The sequence below is a fragment of the Lissotriton vulgaris genome, chromosome 7, assembly GCF_964263255.1.
Source record: "Lissotriton vulgaris chromosome 7, aLisVul1.2, whole genome shotgun sequence".
Lineage (NCBI taxonomy): Eukaryota > Metazoa > Chordata > Amphibia > Caudata > Salamandridae > Lissotriton > Lissotriton vulgaris.
The window spans coordinates 1,390,833,058-1,390,840,557 of record NC_141695.1 but is presented as its reverse complement, the minus strand read 5'-3'; the positions used below and the strand labels follow the sequence as shown (position 1 = coordinate 1,390,840,557).

At 45.1% G+C, this 7,500-nt stretch overlaps 6 non-coding genes across 6 annotated transcripts; 2 read left to right on the top strand and 4 right to left on the bottom strand.

Moving 5' to 3' along the window:
- Positions 1 to 577: 577 nt before the first annotated feature.
- On the bottom strand, positions 578 to 684 carry LOC147705249 (U6 spliceosomal RNA). The gene has a single exon (XR_015297992.1). It is a non-coding gene; the product is annotated as a U6 spliceosomal RNA (small nuclear RNA).
- A 722-nt stretch (positions 685 to 1,406) lies between these two features.
- On the top strand, positions 1,407 to 1,479 carry TRNAC-ACA (transfer RNA cysteine (anticodon ACA)). The gene has a single exon. It is a non-coding gene; the product is annotated as a tRNA-Cys (tRNA).
- Positions 1,480 to 2,489: 1,010 nt separating this feature from the next.
- Positions 2,490 to 2,596, bottom strand: LOC147705247 (U6 spliceosomal RNA). The gene has a single exon (XR_015297991.1). It is a non-coding gene; the product is annotated as a U6 spliceosomal RNA (small nuclear RNA).
- A 1,805-nt stretch (positions 2,597 to 4,401) lies between these two features.
- LOC147705246 (U6 spliceosomal RNA) lies at positions 4,402 to 4,508 on the bottom strand. Its single transcript, XR_015297990.1, has one exon. It is a non-coding gene; the product is annotated as a U6 spliceosomal RNA (small nuclear RNA).
- Positions 4,509 to 5,228: 720 nt separating this feature from the next.
- TRNAR-ACG (transfer RNA arginine (anticodon ACG)) lies at positions 5,229 to 5,301 on the top strand. The gene has a single exon. It is a non-coding gene; the product is annotated as a tRNA-Arg (tRNA).
- Positions 5,302 to 6,313: 1,012 nt separating this feature from the next.
- Positions 6,314 to 6,420, bottom strand: LOC147705244 (U6 spliceosomal RNA). The gene has a single exon (XR_015298225.1). It is a non-coding gene; the product is annotated as a U6 spliceosomal RNA (small nuclear RNA).
- Between the last annotated feature and the right edge of the window lie 1,080 nt (positions 6,421 to 7,500).

Here is a 7,500-nt window from a genome sequence, read left to right as displayed (position 1 = left end):
AGAAGGCCCATAAGCATCTTGCACTGCTACCTTCTTCCCCTCTCAGCCACGATCGGCCAAGACCTCTCTATTAGGGTAGAGGGTGAACATTTCTTGGACCTCAGAAACTGAGGGATGTAGACCCAATATGTCCTCCAAGCGCCTAGAGACCTGGTGCCCAATCTGGCATGGTGTTTTTCAGCTTACCCGACCAATCCGGTTGCAAGGTGGACTTTAACAATACTGCTAAAAAGGCACTCCCAGACATCCCTGAGGCCTTCATTTGCATAGGCCCTGCCCTTCTCTTTGTCCTGCTTCCCACGAAGCAACACAACACTGCAGCAGTATAGATTTGGGGGTGGTGAAGAATAATGACAGTGAGGCTAAAAAAGAGAAAGAAAAGTCCCAGAAGTCCTGCAGGCTTCCTTGCTAAATGCAGCTGAACATAGAGCGCACCTTCTTTACTGCAAAGCAAATACATTAAAAATGTTGAGGAGAGACTAATTGAAAAATACATATCACGGGGAAAGCACTGGGACCTGCTTTATTTTTTCAATTAGTCTTGAAAACAAAAAAGATTTCTCTCCTAAAAGCTGTTAAAAATATGGAACGCTTCACGAATTTGCGTGTCATCCTTGCGCAGGGGCCATGCTAATCTTCTCTGTATCGTTCCAATTTTAGTATATGTGCTGCCGAAGCGAGCACACTTTATTGATGAACTGACAATGTTTATAAACTCTCTAAATCTACAGTCTCTAGACATAGGGTGGCCTGGCAGAGATGCTCAGATGGCCAGTACGCATTCAAATCTGAGCCAATGGTCAAAAATGTATGAAGAGTAGCAATCCTTTATTCTTCACTGCATTTGTGGTCCAAGACTAAACACACCGTAAGTATGTAGATTATACCAGGTTTGCAAAGGCTCCTGGTTCGGGCTACAGACAAGGAGCATTGTGACGTCACGCTGCCTGTGGAACAGTGATATTAAAGGTGAAACAGCTGCACAGTAGGTTAGGTGAAGGGCTCTGAGAGTGGAAAGGCAGCATGCTTGGGTCCCTGGACAAGGTGAGCTTATGATAATGTGTCTGAATGTTCGCCTGTGTTGTAATATTAAACCCCTTATTGTTGTAAACGCCTACTTACTAAGGAGTTCTCAAACTCAGCCCCACACAGACCTGGAACTGATTATGTTAATGCAAACTATTTAAGAAACTGAGCCTGATCTAAAAGATTTCCTTGGATCTAGGACCATTTCGCCTAGCTTTTAGGTGCTTCCTTCTCCTAAAGTCCTTTGTAAAACTTGGGAAAACCTCACAGAACAGACTTCCAGGAGGTCAGATGGGTTTCCTTGTGCCTTCACACACACACACACACACACACACACTTTCTAGCCCACTTAAGGACAAAAGGATGCATAAGTCTACATAGGGCCAGTGGCGCAATGGATAACGCGTCTGACTACAGATCAGAAGATTGTAGGTTCGACTCCTATCTGGCTCGGAAGGGTTGTAGGTCCCTGTTTGATTATATTTCTGTGGAATTCTTATTTACCTCAGACTTGTTGTAGGTTCAATATTCTCCAGCAGGACTCATCCAGCAGTTGTTCCACGGTAGAGCGCAAGTAATAGGACCACAGCTAGTTAAACGTTTCCCATTTGCTGCTGGACTCTATGTGATGGCCGTCACGTGGTGTGCTGCTTTTGTATTTCAACATGGGTCCCTGATACTCTTAATTGCGAAAAAGCTTGTTGACAAAAGTGTGTGTGCGCGAGGGTCTGTGGACGTAGGCAGGTGTGTGCACTTGAATGCTTACCCATTTACATGTGTGAGAGGAACAAACCAACTCACTGTGGGCTGCAGGCTTACAACTGGTAGCCCCAGTAGCCAGGCAGAACCACAGGTAAGGAGAGAGAGAAAGTTGGTCCATTATTAGAGAAGGACCATAAGCATCTTGCACTGCTACCTTCTTCCCCTCTCGACCACGATCGGCCAAGACCTCTCTATTAGGGTAGAGGGTGAACATTTCTTGGACCTCAGAAACTGAGGGATGTAGACCCAATATGTCCTCCAAGCGCCTAGAGACCTGGTGCCCAATCTGGCATGGTGTTTTTCAGCTTACCCGACCAATCCGGTTGCAAGGTGGACTTTAACAATACTGCTAAAAAGGCACTCCCAGACATCCCTGAGGCCTTCATTTGCATAGGCCCTGCCCTTCTCTTTGTCCTGCTTCCCACGAAGCAACACAACACTGCAGCAGTATAGATTTGGGGGTGGTGAAGAATAATGACAGTGAGGCTAAAAAAGAGAAAGAAAAGTCCCAGAAGTCCTGCAGGCTTCCTTGCTAAATGCAGCTGAACATAGAGCGCACCTTCTTTACTTCAAAGCAAATACATTAAAAATGTTGAGGAGAGACTAATTGAAAAATACATATCACGGGGACAGCACTGGGACCTGCTTTATTTTTTCAATTAGTCTTGAAAACAAAAAAGATTTCTCTCCTAAAAGCTGTTAAAAATATGGAACGCTTCACGAATTTGCGTGTCATCCTTGCGCAGGGGCCATGCTAATCTTCTCTGTATCGTTCCAATTTTAGTATATGTGCTGCCGAAGCGAGCACACTTTATTGATGAACTGACAATGTTTATAAACTCTCTAAATCTACAGTCTCTAGACATAGGGTGGCCTGGCAGAGATGCTCAGATGGCCAGTACGCATTCAAATCTGAGCCAATGGTCAAAAATGTATGAAGAGTAGCAATCCATTATTCTTCACTGCATTTGTGGTCCAAGACTAAATACACCGTAAGTATGTAGATTATACCAGGTTTGCAAAGGCTCCTGGTTCGGGCTACAGACAAGGAGCATTGTGACGTCACGCTGCCTGTGGAACAGTGATATTAAAGGTGAAACAGCTGCACAGTATTTTAGGTGAAGGGCTCTGAGAGTGGAAAGGCAGCATGCTTGGGTCCCTGGACAAGGTGAGCTTATGATAATGTGTCTGAATGTTCGCCTGTGTTGTAATATTAAACCCCTTATTGTTGTAAACGCCTACTTACTAAGGAGTTCTCAAGCTCAGCCCCATACAGACCTGGAACTGATTATGTTAATGCAAACTATTTAAGAAACTGAGCCTGATCTAAAAGATTTCCTTGGATCTAGGACCATTTCGCCTAGCTTTTAGGTGCTTCCTTCTCCTAAAGTCCTTTGTAAAACTTGGGAAAACCTCACAGAACAGACTTCCAGGAGGTCAGATGGGTTTCCTTGTGCCTTCACACACACACACACACACACACACTTTCTAGCCCACTTAAGGACAAAAGGATGCATAAGTCTACATAGGGCCAGTGGCGCAATGGATAACGCGTCTGACTACGGATCAGAAGATTGTAGGTTCGACTCCTATCTGGATCGGAAGGGTTGTAGGTCCCTGTTTGATTATATTCCTGTGGAATTCTTATTTACCTCAGACTTGTTGTAGGTTCAATATTCTCCAGCAGGACTCATCCAGCAGTTGTTCCACGGTAGAGCGCAAGTAATAGGACCACAGCTAGTTAAACGTTTCCCATTTGCTGCTGGACTCTATGTGATGGCCGTCACGTGGTGTGCTGCTTTTGTATTTCAACATGGGTCCCTGATACTCTTAATTGCGAAAAAGCTTGTTGACAAAAGTGTGTGTGCGCGAGGGTCTGTGGACGTAGGCAGGTGTGTGCACTTGAATGCTTACCCATTTACATGTGTGAGAGGAACAAACCAACTCACTGTGGGCTGCAGGCTTACAACTGGTAGCCCCAGTAGCCAGGCAGAACCACAGGTAAGGAGAGAGAGAGAAAGTTGGTCCATTATTAGAGAAGGCCCATAAGCATCTTGCACTGCTACCTTCTTCCCCTCTCAGCCACGATCGGCCAAGACCTCTCTATTAGGGTAGAGGGTGAACATTTCTTGGACCTCAGAAACTGAGGGATGTAGACCCAATATGTCCTCCAAGCGCCTAGAGACCTGGTGCCCAATCTGGCATGGTGTTTTTCAGCTTACCCGACCAATCCGGTTGCAAGGTGGACTTTAACAATACTGCTAAAAAGGCACTCCCAGACATCCCTGAGGCCTTCATTTGCATAGGCCCTGCCCTTCTCTTTGTCCTGCTTCCCACGAAGCAACACAACACTGCAGCAGTATAGATTTGGGGGTGGTGAAGAATAATGACAGTGAGGCTAAAAAAGAGAAGGAAAAGTCCCAGAAGTCCTGCAGGCTTCCTTGCTAAATGCAGCTGAACATAGAGCGCACCTTCTTTACTGCAAAGCAAATACATTAAAAATGTTGAGGAGAGACTAATTGAAAAATACATATCACGGGGACAGCACTGGGACCTGCTTTATTTTTTCAATTAGTCTTGAAAACAAAAAAGATTTCTCTCCTAAAAGCTGTTAAAAATATGGAACGCTTCACGAATTTGCGTGTCATCCTTGCGCAGGGGCCATGCTAATCTTCTCTGTATCGTTCCAATTTTAGTATATGTGCTGCCGAAGCGAGCACACTTTATTGATGAACTGACAATGTTTATAAACTCTCTAAATCTACAGTCTCTAGACATAGGGTGGCCTGGCAGAGATGCTCAGATGGCCAGTACGCATTCAAATCTGAGCCAATGGTCAAAAATGTATGAAGAGTAGCAATCCATTATTCTTCACTGCATTTGTGGTCCAAGACTAAACACACCGTAAGTATGTAGATTATACCAGGTTTGCAAAGGCTCCTGGTTCGGGCTACAGACAAGGAGCATTGTGACGTCACGCTGCCTGTGGAACAGTGATATTAAAGGTGAAACAGCTGCACAGTAGGTTAGGTGAAGGGCTCTGAGAGTGGAAAGGCAGCATGCTTGGGTCCCTGGACAAGGTGAGCTTATGATAATGTGTCTGAATGTTCGCCTGTGTTGTAATATTAAACCCCTTATTGTTGTAAACGCCTACTTACTAAGGAGTTCTCAAGCTCAGCCCCACACAGACCTGGAACTGATTATGTTAATGCAAACTATTTAAGAAACTGAGCCTGATCTAAAAGATTTCCTTGGATCTAGGACCATTTCGCCTAGCTTTTAGGTGCTTCCTTCTCCTAAAGTCCTTTGTAAAACTTGGGAAAACCTCACAGAACAGACTTCCAGGAGGTCAGATGGGTTTCCTTGTGCCTTCACACACACACACACACACACACACTTTCTAGCCCACTTAAGGACAAAAGGATGCATAAGTCTACATAGGGCCAGTGGCGCAATGGATAACGCGTCTGACTACGGATCAGAAGATTGTAGGTTCGACTCCTATCTGGCTCGGAAGGGTTGTAGGTCCCTGTTTGATTATATTTCTGTGGAATTCTTATTTACCTCAGACTTGTTGTAGGTTCAATATTCTCCAGCAGGACTCATCCAGCAGTTGTTCCACGGAAGAGCGCAAGTAATAGGACCACAGCTAGTTAAACGTTTCCCATTTGCTGCTGGACTCTATGTGATGGCCGTCACGTGGTGTGCTGCTTTTGTATTTCAACATGGGTCCCTGATACTCTTAATTGCGAAAAAGCTTGTTGACAAAAGTGTGTGTGCGCGAGGGTCTGTGGACGTAGGCAGGTGTGTGCACTTGAATGCTTACCCATTTACATGTGTGAGAGGAACAAACCAACTCCCTGTGGGCTGCAGGCTTACAACTGGTAGCCCCAGTAGCCAGGCAGAACCACAAGTAAGGAGAGAGAGAGAAAGTTGGTCCATTATTAGAGAAGGCCCATAAGCATCTTGCACTGCTACCTTCTTCCCCTCTCAGCCACGATCGGCCAAGACCTCTCTATTAGGGTAGAGGGTGAACATTTCTTGGACCTCAGAAACTGAGGGATGTAGACCCAATATGTCCTCCAAGCGCCTAGAGACCTGGTGCCCAATCTGGCATGGTGTTTTTCAGCTTACCCGACCAATCCGGTTGCAAGGTGGACTTTAACAATACTGCTAAAAAGGCACTCCCAGACAGCCCTGAGGCCTTCATTTGCATAGGCCCTGCCCTTCTCTTTGTCCTGCTTCCCACGAAGCAACACAACACTGCAGCAGTATAGATTTGGGGGTGGTGAAGAATAATGACAGTGAGGCTAAAAAAGAGAAAGAAAAGTCCCAGAAGTCCTGCAGGCTTCCTTGCTAAATGCAGCTGAACATAGAGCGCACCTTCTTTACTGCAAAGCAAATACATAAAAAATGTTGAGGAGAGACTAATTGAAAAATACATATCACGGGGACAGCACTGGGACCTGCTTTATTTTTTCAATTAGTCTTGAAAACAAAAAAGATTTCTCTCCTAAAAGCTGTTAAAAATATGGAATGCTTCACGAATTTGCGTGTCATCCTTGCGCAGGGGCCATGCTAATCTTCTCTGTATCGTTCCAATTTTAGTATATGTGCTGCCGAAGCGAGCACACTTTATTGATGAACTGACAATGTTTATAAACTCTCTAAATCTACAGTCTCTAGACATAGGGTGGCCTGGCAGAGATGCTCAGATGGCCAGTACGCATTCAAATCTGAGCCAATGGTCAAAAATGTATGAAGAGTAGCAATCCATTATTCTTCACTGCATTTGTGGTCCAAGACTAAACACACCGTAAGTATGTAGATTATACCAGGTTTGCAAAGGCTCCTGGTTCGGGCTACAGACAAGGAGCATTGTGACGTCACGCTGCCTGTGGAACAGTGATATTAAAGGTGAAACAGCTGCACAGTAGGTTAGGTGAAGGGCTCTGAGAGTGGAAAGGCAGCATGCTTGGGTCCCTGGACAAGGTGAGCTTATGATAATGTGTCTGAATGTTCGCCTGTGTTGTAATATTAAACCCTTTATTGTTGTAAACGCCTACTTACTAAGGAGTTCTCAAGCTCAGCCCCACACAGACCTGGAACTGATTATGTTAATGCAAACTATTTAAGAAACTGAGCCTGATCTAAAAGATTTCCTTGGATCTAGGACCATTTCGCCTAGCTTTTAGGTGCTTCCTTCTCCTAAAGTCCTTTGTAAAACTTGGGAAAACCTCACAGAACAGACTTCCAGGAGGTCAGATGGGTTTCCTTGTGCCTTCACACACACACACACACACACACACTTTCTAGCCCACTTAAGGACAAAAGGATGCATAAGTCTAAATAGGGCCAGTGGCGCAATGGATAACGCGTCTGTCTACGGATCAGAAGATTGTAGGTTCGACTCCTATCTGGCTCGGAAGGGTTGTAGGTCCCTGTTTGATTATATTCCTGTGGAATTCTTATTTACCTCAGACTTGTTGTAGGTTCAATATTCTCCAGCAGGACTCATCCAGCAGTTGTTCCACGGTAGAGCGCAAGTAATAGGACCACAGCTAGTTAAACGTTTCCCATTTGCTGCTGGACTCTATGTGATGGCCGTCACGTGGTGTGCTGCTTTTGTATTTCAACATGGGTCCCTGATACTCTTAATTGCGAAAAAGCTTGTTGACAAAAGTGTGTGTGCGCGAGGGTCTGTGGACGTAG